Source organism: Argiope bruennichi, chromosome 11, assembly GCF_947563725.1.
Source record: "Argiope bruennichi chromosome 11, qqArgBrue1.1, whole genome shotgun sequence".
In the NCBI taxonomy this organism is placed as follows: domain Eukaryota; kingdom Metazoa; phylum Arthropoda; class Arachnida; order Araneae; family Araneidae; genus Argiope; species Argiope bruennichi.
Window position 1 is genome coordinate 2001754 of NC_079161.1, and position 14596 is coordinate 2016349.

Consider the following 14596-nt stretch of genomic DNA (forward strand, 5'->3'; position numbering starts at 1 on the left):
AAATTTTTGATCTGGTCATCACGAAACCAAACTTTTATAGCATTATCAGTCATTGTTTTCTTTGTTGAGCAATCCATTTTACTCAGATGTCTCTTTACAACGCTCTACAAATTTTCGATGGGATTTACATCAGGAGAATTACCAGGCCAATCCAAAACCATTATTTTCTGTTTTTGAAAAAAATTCGTTGTTAGCTTAGAAGGATGGCATGGAGCAAGATCTTGTTGAAAGATACCAACACCAGCAGCAAACCTTTCCATCATAGGCACAATTTTACTTTCTATTATAGAAATGTATTGTTTAGAGTTCATCATCCCTTCAACTAGTAATAAGCTGCCAGATCTTTCAGAAGTAAAATAACCGTAAAGCATCTGTTTCTGAGGGTGCTTAACTGTTTGAATAAGATGTTGTTCCCTAATGGGTTCTCCACCACTTCGCCTGACAAATCTTGGTCGAAACCCTTGTACAAGAAAATGCGTTTTGTCGCTGAATACAACCGTCTTCCAATCTTGTGCAGTCCAGGATTGATATTTCCTATCCCAACCCAAATGTTTTTTCTTCATTGCAGGTGTTAATGACTGTTTTTCTATTGGTTTTCTTTCAAATCTCCCAGCTTCACTAAGCCTTCGTCGAACTGTCGATGAATCCACGCTCACACCAGTAGCTAATAATTCTCTCTGAAGATCTCTACTTGTTTTGTAAGGATGCATTGTACTATTTCGTACAAGAAATTTGTCTGTTCGAAGCGTGGTCTTACGTTTGCGTCCACATTTACTCTTTCATTTTGGAGACACTGCCCCAAAATTCTTTTGCTGATTAATAATCCTAGAAACACTGGATTTTCCAACTCCAATTACTGCAGCAATATCCCTCACAGCCATAGAAGTATGCTGACTAAGGGTAACAATTCTAGTCCTTTTCCTGGGAGTGATATCCATTTTTTTTAAAATACACGTTAGAAGGAGACAATTCAAACAAGCAACCACTTTTTAAAGCAACTGAAGAGAAAAATTTTCGACATGTCGTGATCACGTGGTCAAACCGGTTTAGACTAGTCAAGGGATAGTCGCACGTTCTAAGAAAATGCAGGTGAAAACGGTTTGAGGCAGAAAAATCCCGAGAAAGGAACAATTTTCTTAAAAAATCTGTTTGTTCCAATTAATTTGCACAGTACTGTACATACATAAGATGCCTCACTCCGATTTTAATCCAATACCTAATTTCTAACCCGCCAGAGATAAGCCAAATGACACAAAATTTTTTTTTTAATATTATTTTATTCACTTCTGAAAAAATTACAAAACCTAAATTTTTATGCTTCCTTACCTCCTGGCAGTCATATTTAGAACATATTTGTTGGTACACAATATTATTAATTTCCTACTCTTCCGCAATCAAAATAAACCGAAAACTTTCAAAATGAATTATGAAGCTTTGAGTATTAAACGATTTCAGAGCAATTCAAATTGTATCCTTCAGTGCATTGTGTAGCCATTTGGCTACACGTTTTTATTTTTATTTATAAATTTTGCATGATTGTTCCAAAAGGGTAAGAATGAATGTATGGAAATCTGTTTTTAAATTCTTTTTGATAAAAAAAAATGTAGAAAAAACGATAGGTTACAATATTGGTATTAGAATTAGACTGAAAACTTAAAAAAATATTTGGAGGGCTGTTATATGCATAGTTCTATCATTAAAAATACAATCAAAATAATTTTTTTGCTCCATAAAAAAATATTAGTAAAAAGGGATTTTTATTTTTATTGCAGATTTTTTATAATATGATTTGTGTCATTGAGGTATTGTAACCATTTTGTACATTTCAATTTTTTTAAAAAATTTCACAAAAAGTATTTAAAAATTTTCAAAATAATTTTCTTGAATTATATACAGTTATTCAAATCACATTTTTTTTTTTTTTTTTGTAAAAGAAATAAAAATCCATGCATTCTAGAATGAAGTTCCTCTCGGCACGAGGTCCTGCGCGTTTGCGTGCTTAGAGAAAAACCTGTTCCATATCTCTTTCCGCTTGTGATAAATGATCGAGAAGCGGTATTTTTGGGAAACGCAAAACACGCGACACCTCACTCGCCTTGAACTCAATAATGGTTTGGCGAGGAGAAACACTTCTCTCATTTCTGTAACGACTGATTTTTCGAATTTCAAATGAGGAGGCTTCTAAGGAGGTGGGATGAGATTTTATTGTTCCTCAAATATCGAATGAAAGCGCCGTTATTTGATTTCGCTATTGCTTTTAATGTTTTTGCTTTCTCATAAACATAGAAAAAATATCGCAATCGTCAAAGAATTCGAAGATTTTGACGAATCTCCACGCTCCAGACCTCCCCGAATCAGAAGACACGCGTTCGGAAAGGGCTTCAGAATGAGACGGATAGAATTCGGTGTTTATATCAAATTTAAATAAAATCCACCCAGAGAAATTTTTTCTGTCCAACTGACCGATTCTAAGTTCACGATAACTATAAAGCTATAAGGGCTAGATAGCTAAAATTTGGAACACCGATTTTTCATCTAAAGTGTCGATAAGATTTGAAACCATACCGTCTATCCACCTCTACTTTCGCATGCAAGCAAATGCAATAGTTCAAAAAATGCCCTAGCCTAAATATGTGAAATTTAGTATTTTGTGGCTACCATTTGAGTTCTTCGTCAAATTTTGTTTTGAATCGGTCGAAAAAAAGGCGTCCATTTTTTCTTTGGTGTTTATGCATTAATTGTATCCCATCGATTCATCGCCCCCCCAAAACGCTAAAGACCTCTCTCTAATAGGCTTTCCCATTCACATTGTTTCCATTCGGACGCCTTAATTCTGTGTAGTAAATGCTGGGGGTGGGGGAGGGCGAAGATTCTGTTTTACTTTGCATTTTTTTGTTAACTTAAAAAAACATTACACACGAGCAGAAAATCGTTACTATGCAATCGCTACAGAACAAAGCGCCAAAAGAGAACTCACTGAAGATGAATAGTCCAAAGAAAAATTCTCTCGTCTACTGACTTTCGTTCTTATGAAATTCAAGACGCACCCACCTCCTTACCTCTAATGACAAAAATTTTCTAATATCTGACTTCGAATAAAATGCAATACATTTATTACTCTGATCATTGAATAAACGATAGTAGAACGCAGAACCCGTATCTAGTTAAGGAACCGATTCGAACGCTCCCTCCCTGGAAAGGCTATAGAGCAGTTCTCTTATGGGAATTGGTCAAGATCTTGATTTATGATGATGGATTTCAGTACCAGAAACGGGAGCCAATCAGAGAGAAATGTTACATGGGTGGTTGGGAGGCTACAGGAACATGAGTTATATTGAATTGTAAGGTGATGTTTGGAAATCAATCCATGAGTACATTGAGTAAAATCAGCTTCTGTTCTTCTTGGCTTTTTTTATTTTCTTAATTACTGAAATAAAATGAGGGAATTATTTGACTAGTGCTCTAATGTCTTAAGGCCGTCCAAATCTTCTTTATTATTGGGAATATCGATTATATTTGTTGCGTTTCTATCTTATTGGTTATTTCCTTTTTATTTCTTTTTCGATATTTGATTATAGTTAATGCTTATTTTTTGTTGTTAATTGAGACTTTCTGGGTTGAATTTTCTGAATTACTGGAAATGTTTTGTAGCCTTACCAAGGGACGAGGTGTTCTGCATTAAAGTTCATGCAGATAAGTTTCTCTATTTTTTTTCTTTACACGTAAAATTCTTCAGACGTCTCCATTGCATTTCTTGCTCCTTAGCTTGCATTTATAATTCTTGGTGCTATGATAAAAACCTGCACATTGGTAGCCAATTATTGCTCTTTTACAATAAGCTTTTATCTTAATTTTTAAATTGGTTGGTTGCAGGATCTTGAAAAGACATCTGTGCACTCGAGTTCCTTAGCTCACGTAACAGGTCATCGAATGTTGTAAAACAAACGAGTCCTGGTAGAAATGTCACCAAAGTTCTCAAGTATTTGGGATCTTTCATTTTTCTCATCAAAATTTCACGCCAGTGCCAGGGGTCATAAAAACGGGCATCCATTCAACAACCATTAAAATACCTTTAAAGTTCTCTTCTTTACCATGAAACTAACTGCGTAGGGACGAATATTTTTTGGGTGTTTGTAGCAATTAGCAATAGCAATAAAAAAGTGGAAATAAAATTCCGTTTTGAAATCGATGTCCAAATAAAGCAGCTATTGTTATCACAACTCCAACGGTGGCTAAATCTTTCAGTGAAGCCATTTGATGAATCAATAAAAACAGTTTTAATTACAAAAACTGAAAATATTGTTATGAATTATGTGTAAAGCAAATTTATTGAAAAATCAAAGGCAATTAGACGGCACCAATAAAAAAAAGAACCGTTTGCTGTTTTAGATGGTATGTGAACAATTTTCGCGAATTATTGGAAAGAAACCGAGCGAAAAAGTCAAAATTTGATTTAATTTTTGTTATTTAAATAAACATCTTAAGTATTAAAAAAAATTGAAATATGAAAATAACATAGTTGACTCTCAAATGGTCCAGAATGAAGTTCATACACTGCCGTTCATGGTTTCGGAGAAACTCTTATGAGACACACAGGCAGGCAGACTTGCATTTTCTGTTTGGTATGTATTTTAAGAACTGGAGTATAAGCAAAAATTTCTTAATTTCTTATTTTTTTTTTTATTTATGCTTAAGAATAATGCCTAATTTCTGGTGATCAAAGTTTTTCGATAATTTGCTCTTTTTAAACCCCATAATATTATTGATAAAGCGCTCAGAAAAGCACTCGTCACAGAGCAGAAATGCATGTCTCAGAGCAGATTCTTAACCATTAACACATCTTGCGATAAAATAACAATGAATAGGACGAAAAGAATTGCATTCTGCAACTCAGACGATATAAATTTATTCAGAAATTAAATTATGCTCATTTTATCTGGAAATGCATGTCTCAGAGCAGATTCTTAACCATTAACACATCTTGTGATAAAATATGAATAGGGCGAAAAGAATGGCATTCTGCAACTCAGCTGATATAAATTTATTCAGAAATTAAATTATGCTCATTTTATCTGGAAATATCGAAATATCTTCCAATAACGAAATTACTGCCGGTAGAAAGCGTTTACCACTATCATTAATAAAAGGGGGCTATCTAAGCGAGAGAAGTTTGGAATATGTCTTAATTTAAAGTCGTTCAAAGACATTTTCGCGTGACATTTGGTAAAGAACCACCGAATAGTCGCGATACAGAACAGTGGTTGACTGCTTGTGTAAGGAAACTAATCCAGGGTAAACACTGACTAAAACTAAAATGGCTGAAAAAAATCTTAAAACATTTTTACGAAATCTTGAAAAATCATTGACATAATCACGTCAATACCTGGATGGTCGTCTACCCCGTCGCTGGATCAAAAGATAAGCAGCTGCTTTCTTGTCCCCCCCCCTAACGATTTTTTCTTTTGGTGTTTTGTTCTTCGGGCGTTTACTTCCACAGGATTTACAGCTACTGAGCGGGGGATGATGGGCGTATTGACATGGGATATCCTATCAGGAATGCGGCAGGAACTGAAATGCTTTATAGATATTTGATATTTGCCACTTCACTGTAGGGGGGGAGCACATAAAACGGCTATAGAAACTCGGATAATAATAGTTTTTCAGTAAATTTGATTTATCAAAATAAATTAAATAAGGCGTTCGAATGTAGGCTTTATTTTGTCCCATTCACTGTGAATCACCCTTTATTTTAAATTAATTGCAACCTATTCTAACTTGCACACACACGTTTTATTAAACAAAAATACTAATAAATGTTGGAGTATTTCTTTATGTCATCTGAATCACTTATTAAAGATGCTTTGAAATCAAATAAAAGAATTAAAAAAGTTATTAAACGTGCGAAAAGTTTATTTTTACTATTAATAAAAGGGGTTACTACCCAGTAAATTTACTATTTACTAAGGGTGCCCTCTAAATATTTTGCTGCAGGTCACTGCCTTGTTACATAATGTAAATTTATTGGGAAAATAAGTTTACATTATGTAACAATCGAGAGGAATCGAAGGGCCCCGTTGAGAAAGACATAATAAATTGCATATCGCATATAAGAGAAACGAAGTCCATCCACAGTCGCATACAAAAGTTCTTGTTGCTCTGTGTTATGATATTTCTTCCGGATACACAATGCATTCAATCAACAAACTATTCTATGTTCCATTTCGAATCTAGATAATATCTGACTGGGGAACGTCAGAGAACGACACCTCTTATTTGACATCATCGTGCGGACATATGACTCAAGAAAGCAAACTTATTGTCCACCATCATATACAAGGTTCGTTCGATGGAATCGGGTTTCCCACCGGCAAGCCGAAACTCCGCCAGGGCATACATGTCTTTCATTGGCACGAACCGGTTGATCAAAGATATGACGAGCGGGAATTAAAATATGAAGCACTTTAAAACATTAACATGTCCTGGCAGTCATATTACGCATATTAAAGATGACTGGCAAGAAAGGCTTAAATCATGCACCAGATGCCACTTACCCTTCTTGAACACTGGAAAAACAGAAAAACAGCATCTTCTGGAATGAAGAACTGAAATGGAAATTGCAATGAATCCGATTTAACATAAAGATATTTTTAACTGGTAGAGGCTTGTAGCCAGCCTGTGGTCTGCTGGTTCATCCACCTGGAAACAAAGATCCAATTTCATTGAGCTCTGTAAGTATCACGCATTAGTACGTTACCGCTACTTTATAAGGTTTGACATGATGAGGGGACGAAAAATAATAATGTCTCCCTGACTCTTGTTATATCATAGCTTTTTCATCCATCAAATGAATTAAATTAATTTCGTATTGTTGTCAAATTTTAATTTAATTATTAAACTTATTTACTTATTGGGAAATTGAAAGCATTAATTGTTACAAACAACCAGGAAACAAATTGAAAAATATGGAGAAAATATATTAATATTTAAACTAAGTTTTGATGGATAAGAAAAATGATGTATGCATTGAAATTTATACTATTATCAAGTTGATGATTTAGCCTTTATATTAACTGTTAAAAACCGAAGTGAGCAAAATTAGTTTGAAAAACTTTAATTATGCTTATTCATCATTATTATTTCTTTTGATATTGTTACCATGCATTTCATTTAAGAGTAATTACAAACTGCTTAAATAATAGTAAATGCACAATAAATACAGATTTGAATACTAAATTAATCATTACAGATACTTATCCTAAACAAAACAACGTTACTATTTGGGGTAATTAGATATATCTAAAAGCCAAAGTAACCATCTCTTATCCATTCATCTATTTACATAAAAATATGCTTCGCATTTCAAATATAATTCTCAAAATATAAAATTTTTATGTATTTGTAATATGTGTACAGAAACTGACATATCAACTATAAACTGTAAACATCTGGAATTCTTGGCAATATTACACACACACACACACACATAAAGATTTTTTTTAGCTCCCCCAAATAAAAGTAGAATTAATTGATGTTCAACTCAACGATGATGAACTCAACAAATAACATGAAAAGTCTAATCAGGCTTTAGAGTACCTAGTTAAATATCCATCACTGAATTTTCTTTATTATTTGAGTAATACTAAATCTATATATAAATGTGTGTGTGTCAAAAAATGATTCAAAGGAACTCTAAAAATCTTGGAATGAATTCCCGTTTTCCCCGCTTTAATTTGCTGATTAAAAATAAAGTAAATCCGCACTAATTATTTGCTTCAAATCTTGAAAAGACCACTAACCAATCAGTATGAATAAGAAAACTATGATATTTTCTGCTCTTGTATAAGGTCGGCTATTCTACGAAAATAATCCATGTATTAAAAAAATCCAGATTTTTTTCGAGGAAGCTCTGAAGATGATCAAGTAGACTTGTCCTACTCTCCTTATTGCGAAACAAAAAATTACTTAAACAAATTTACCTTTTCAGTCTTATTCAGCAGATATTTGTAGCACACATAATTTGCTATTGTGAAATCTTGGCTCGAGTCGGTGGTTTCCAGGTTGCAACAAGGACAAGTATGCTCTCTGACACTTCATATCGGAATCATTTAAATTTTTAAGAATCTGAGGGATAAGAATTCAAATAAAATAATAAAATAAAAGCGTAATTTTCCCTTAAATGCTATTAGTTGACGCCTTACTTTTTCCCCCACCTGTGATCTCAGCTTGTTCCTACCTGGTTCGCCCCACCTTACTTGCGCCACTGGAACCACCAATACCACCCTCAACTCAGCTTCCTTTCCTTTTCTTCCTTCTTATCGCGACCGGTTTTCTCCGCAACTCAAAACAAAGAGGAGGGGAGGGAGGGGAGCGAGGTTGTTTTGTGGTTGCATCCGCCATTCATTCGTAATCACCACGCAAACGATACCCTTCGACCCAGATCCTCGTTCCCGTTCTCATTCCATCCCTTACTTTCCCACAAATTAATTCTGCGATTGATCGAGACTCGTGTCCATTAATTTTCGATTGGATCCCCCCCCCTCCTCACTTCAGGAGAGAGAACACGTGGAGTTTCGTTTTTGTTGATGAGACGCTAGAAACTCTCTTTCAAAATGAATTAGTAATGATCTGAGGACATTTTATGCTTTATTTCCCATTCATTTCTGTCTTTTTAATGAATTGGTACTTCGGATTTAAATATCGAAAATTCCGCTTTTTAACGCACGTTTCTGACACGTCATTTCGGTACGAGTTCATAGCTAATATACCATTCATATTGATATGATTTATTTACTGTTCTTTGCTGCAATGATCGGCGTGAGTAAAACTAATTTGCAACTATGTTATAGAAAATCTGAAGCAGCGCAAGTTCTGCCGATGGTTCCTATGAAATAGGTTATCTCGCTCAGGATTTTTAAAAATTTGGTAGCAACATGTGACTGCAAAATTGTTCATTGAATCAATTCATATTCCCTCCCCCCACCTCTTTCATACTCGCAAATGTATAGACTGGCAGAGGGTGGTTGCTGTGAAATACTTGATGTAACATTTGATATCGATTTAGAATTCTAATGTTAAATTTGAATTTTTAATTTCGTCCATCCAGCTATTTGCATTTTTGATTTAGGGTCTTCACATGGAACGCAGACCAGACAGACTTTCCATTGATAAATTTCTTCTCAAATTGTATACAGATCTAGAAATATGGCAGAAATATCAGATTTCATGAGTCTGGCTATTTGTTTTCTTGGACAAACATGATTTTAAAAAAAATGTTCACACACAAAATCTGGAGTCGTTTTTTGAAATTCCTTTAGATTTTATGATGGATTTTTCAATGTTTACAATAGTTTTTCTTTGCATTTTTTTTAATGCGAGAAAGTATAAAAACCTTCATGCGTTTCCTTTTGATTAGGAGAGTTCTCCTTTCACTGTTTGCAAGCACCGAGCTAGAGGCATGCGTGTTATTAACCGACTTCTCATACCGCTGCAGGCAACGCTGTAACTGAGGCGGTAAATAACTGGCAATCTACTGTAGTCATTTCAAAAAGCGTTAATTTAAAATTTAAAAAAAATCTTTCATTCTAAATTACAATAGTATGATTCAAAAGTAAATATGATGATCGAATATAAATTGAATAATATAAGAATAAATGAGTAAATTTCAACTACAGAACGGCTTAACTCGACATTTATTCCTTTCGACATTTAAGGACTTGATTGCCATTTTCGGAAATGCATCTTACATATCAACTTCCGGGAAAGAGAGTGGATTTGGATTTAGATTTCTGGCGCAAGATCCTAATATAGAATATGCTGCGCCGAAGCAGTTTAAAATTTTCACATCAAGATAAAAAGTAGTTTATCGTTACAAAAAGTGCAACTGACAGTGTTCCAACTGATCAAAAGTTAAGGTAAGAAGGTATTAAAACTATAAGTTATATTTCATGGATGATATTAACATCTTTAATGTACGAAAAAATGTTTGGACCGGGAAAGAGAGAAATAATATTCCTTTCAAAGAAAAGTGAATGATCTGATGAAAGCACATCAGCTGAACCTTCCGTCGTGGACCACAACTCTTAAGTGGAACATATTGCAGAACCGCAGTTTTCCTTTAAAATTCTCTAACACTATTACTGCCACGACTTTCACTTGATAATTGAACCATATATCTAATTAAACGAAATTTACTTTTAACTACAGTTGAGAAGGAGCTATCTAATTGGATAGCAGGTGTGAGCCACAGGTAAATCACGCGGAAGTCAACATGTTAATGTTTGCGAGTAAAAATGGAATTCATAGAATTTCACTATTTAATTCAAATTTTCTTTAATTTCATGGATGTCTTCTTTTTACTTATGATTTCTGAGGTTTACTTATGATTTTCAAATTTTCTTTCTTTTTTTTATCTTCATAAAACTCAAGAAGTTACCTAAATCATATGTAAATGTCCTACCGCTGGTGTGGTGTAGAAGTTTGGAGAGATGAGTTCTAGCTTAGATGCCGTCCTCGTCATCTGGCTGCGGTTTAAAACAACGAAGTCCGGCTTAAAATATTCCTTGTATTGCTTTAAAAAAACGCTACGTTAATATAACTAAACCAATTAAATAATTTCAAGCAGGGAAATGACGCGTGCTATTAAATAATATTGAATAAGTTGTATCAATGGAATTCATACAACTGGATCAAATATATGGTGAGACCTTACTGAGCGACCAGTCTTCCGTTCGGAGAAAATTTGGCCGCTCAGAGGAGGTGCGGGTGGCCGCTTTGAAGGGTTTTCGTTATAATTGCATGATAATTACTATAATACATAATATAAGCAAGTCTGACACATTTAACACACAATAAGCTCGAGACTTATATAAAGAGAAAATAAGTCTATTGCTTTATTTAATGCTTTTTGTTTATTTCATCGAAAAACGATATTCTGTTTTAAATTTTTAATCTTCTTACAAACAATCGCTTTTCTTTTCAAGCTCGTCTTTCAGTTTAAATACGTTTGTCATTGCGTTGATTTGTTTGCTATTGTGTCAGAATTTCTGAATTTATTTTCCTCAAAGTCATTTGAGTTGAAAGTTAGCTGGCTTATGACAAACCGCATCAGAAAACTCCCCGCCAAAGACGGAATCAGAGCGTAAAATGTCACAAAATTTCATTCGAAAAAAAAGTTTAAACATACAACGTACTATCTAGTTCTTTTAAACAAATGAATTTTAGATTTGATTAACGGCAACTCCTTCATCAAAAGGCCATCCCGTATCATTGGTGCTTCGTGCTGGAAGGATTCTATTCCAGGAAGCTTTCGCCGTCAATTCGTGGAATAAATCTGTCTCTCTTCTACTGATTGCACAGCTAACACGAAGCATTTAGCGATCGCTTTGTATTTTTTTTCCAGGAGGCTTTAAAATCATCTCCGACAGAAATTTTCTTTGAAAGTTCACTAGTACTTTCGTATTCATCCATATGTGCAATGACATGTCGCAGAGCGCATTGTCTGTATTCCATCTTAAAATATTTTATAGTAGCATGATCGAATGGCTGATGTTTTGATATTGTATTTGGAGGTAGAAATAACAGCTTAACATTTGTGATCTGAACTCCGTGTTCATGACACGCCGCCTTCTCAACACGAGGAGAACATTCCTGTCTTGATTCCCCCTTTTTTTTTAGTCGAAGTTTACCAACCATTATTCAAAAATGAATGACGTCATCCATGTTTTTTTGTTCGGATACCATGACACACCGAGATGGTTTAAATATTTTTCGTCAAAACTCTCGGGTCTTTGACATCTCCAAATGACTCCTCTTTCTCTTCGGCTGCGCTCACACAAAAAATAATGATAAGCCTCTATTTCGGAATTTTTCCACCTTTTGACTTCTTGGCATTTTTGAAACATACCTTTATTGGACAAAGGGCCGGAAAAAAAAAGAGTATGTCGTTTCGTCCATGTTGAATATGTCTTTGTCATCATATCCAGCCGAAAGCAGTGTCTTCACATGAACTGAATTCGACATCGGCCGCTTCGCCACACAGTGATTGGAAAGTGATGTGATTCCGTGTACGAAATCTGTTTAATCACCCATTGTTGGTAGAGAAATTTTCAATTCTCAGAACATCAGCAAGTTCTTTTGTCTTGTGTTGAATCATAGGTTCACCGACAGGAATTTTCTTCGCACGAACAACTTTAAGACATTCCAAAAAAGAGTCTCATGTCGGTGTACTTTTCAAATTTCATCCGTCTGCCACCACGAAATTTGAAGTCCTCAAATTCTTTCACAATCTAATTCTTTTCTTTAATGATTCTGTTGATTTGCATTTTTCCGAAGTTAAATAATTCAGATAATTTTCACATCGATTTGTCATTCTCATAATGATGCAGAACTTGAATATACTGCTCGAGTTTTAGAAAAAGGCGCTTCCACATCGTTGCAACTCAGATCAATAATCAACTAATGAACGAAGCTTGAATGACGTTTTTGTTCCAAAATTATCGAAATTCACTAATAGCCAATAAGAAGTGAAAAATATAAATGATCATTTTTAACATGACCTTGAACCTTTCGATTGTGCGCTACTTGCGCTCTTTCAGATCTGCGTTCACTCATTAAATATGTAATATTAAATGTATTCACGCATTAAAATGGCTGCCATATTATAATTTGCATACAAGGTTTCGCGCATTGACAACGAACAACACAAGATAATCAATCGATGACATCGTAATTATGACACCTCCGAAACGGATTGGAGCTTGCGTGGAAAATTGCTGATATCCGTAATTATTGCTCTTTTGAAACGAACAATTAATACCGCGTTTCAAAATTGCGTTGAAAATAATAAATAAAACGAGAGAAACTTGCTTCTAAAAGTATATTTAAAAAGAATACATCTATAACTCTGCCGTATGGGACACATTTATAAAAATTATTAATTTGATGTGTATAATACTAATTCAATCTAATAAACCGAATGTAATTTTCAAATTTAATTATTATAGCTTGCAAATTTAATTTTTATAACTTTCTTAATTTATTCAACAAAATGAATTAAAATATACAAAAGATATTTTAAACGCACGTTTAAATGAATATCAATAATATTTTGTCCTTTCACTTGTATTTAAAATTCTTCAGCAGTACAACTGTCTTCTAGTGTATGTTACATATCTATTATGCGGTAAACTATGCAGAAATCAGTTGTGAAAGTGATTAAACGTATGAAAGAGACCATTTCGTACCGTCATCGCGGAAATTAATTTATTAATGTATAAATGAAAACTATGGATGGTTTTTATATTTTTAAAATGATTTTAAAGATTACATTTAAACATAAATAAATGTCGCAGATTTCTCATTTCCCTTTTTATCACTTTAATGAAGATTGATAGATTAATAAATATTTAAAAGATTGAAAGTATACTAATTTATCTTCTATCATGATCTAAATTGTGTTGAAAACTCCTACAAAACTATCAATTTCACAGTTATAAATTTGAAAAAAATTACAAACTATTTAATAGAACATCTGATTCATTAGAGCTGTGGAAAAGTAAGAAAATCAGTGCAATTCTTGCAAAATCATAGTTAGCATCCTGATTTAAATTTTGTGGGGTCAAAAGCTAAGAAAGCTCATACAGGTTCGTCTCATACATTTTCAACTTCCTTCGTTTAAATTGCTACGAATAATAATTGAAAATATACAAGCTTTTTAATTATTAAAAAATACACTTTTTGAATTCTTTAGGATAAATAATTATTTGCTAAAAAATGAAGCTAGAGGATACTTTAAATTCCAATTAAAAATATTTTTGTCCATGGTTATCCAAAAACAAAGCATATATAATGCAACTTATTGTTTTCAACGCTCATAATGCGCTATAAATATCTTTCTTTAATGCAATTTTTTCAGTGTGTTCTTAAAAATTTATTCAGTTGGCATAATTGCGTTTTATTGAAAGATTTTAAGAAATTTTTACATTACTGGCTCGTTGCACATATTTTTATATTTTTTCAGAAATGAATTCTGGGAACACATTAATGAATGCATTTTTTACATTGAAATTAATCAAACAAATTGCATTAAATTCAGTTTTTTTTTTTTTTTTTTTGCAAAATGATAAGCATTCTAGTGAAAATAAATTCGACAGGACTCATACTAATAATATTAAAATAAAAGCTGTTTAATTCTCAGAACAAATATATTTTTAGTTAGAAAATATTAAAAAACACTGTAATTTGTTCAAATCTGAAATATATTAATTTGTTTTACTCTACGTAGGAAAACCTATTTAATGTCCATTTTTTTCCGTTATGATTCATTTGCTGTCATATTTAAATACATAATTCTATGTACGTGCAATTATGCAGTTGCAATAACTACACATATTACTTCGAAATCTTGATTCTTAAATACAATATCTGGAATTAAAATTATGCTAGGTGGCTCCGCCCCCTGCTCGCCAACCCTTAGGAACTGCTAATGCAGTTCCTCTCGTATCGCTTCTCGATCCAAGCTCGCTCGCCATCTACTGAACCACTTTTGTCCAGCAACAGATACATTCAGATTCAATTTATACCAAAATATGATAAAACA

General features: G+C 33.5%; 1 protein-coding gene across 1 annotated transcript in view; it reads left to right on the forward strand.

Moving 5' to 3' along the window:
- LOC129957462 (pre-mRNA splicing regulator USH1G-like) overlaps window positions 1–14596 on the forward strand; it is an 85750-nt gene that overhangs the window by 19961 nt on the left and 51193 nt on the right. The window lies entirely within an intron of this gene.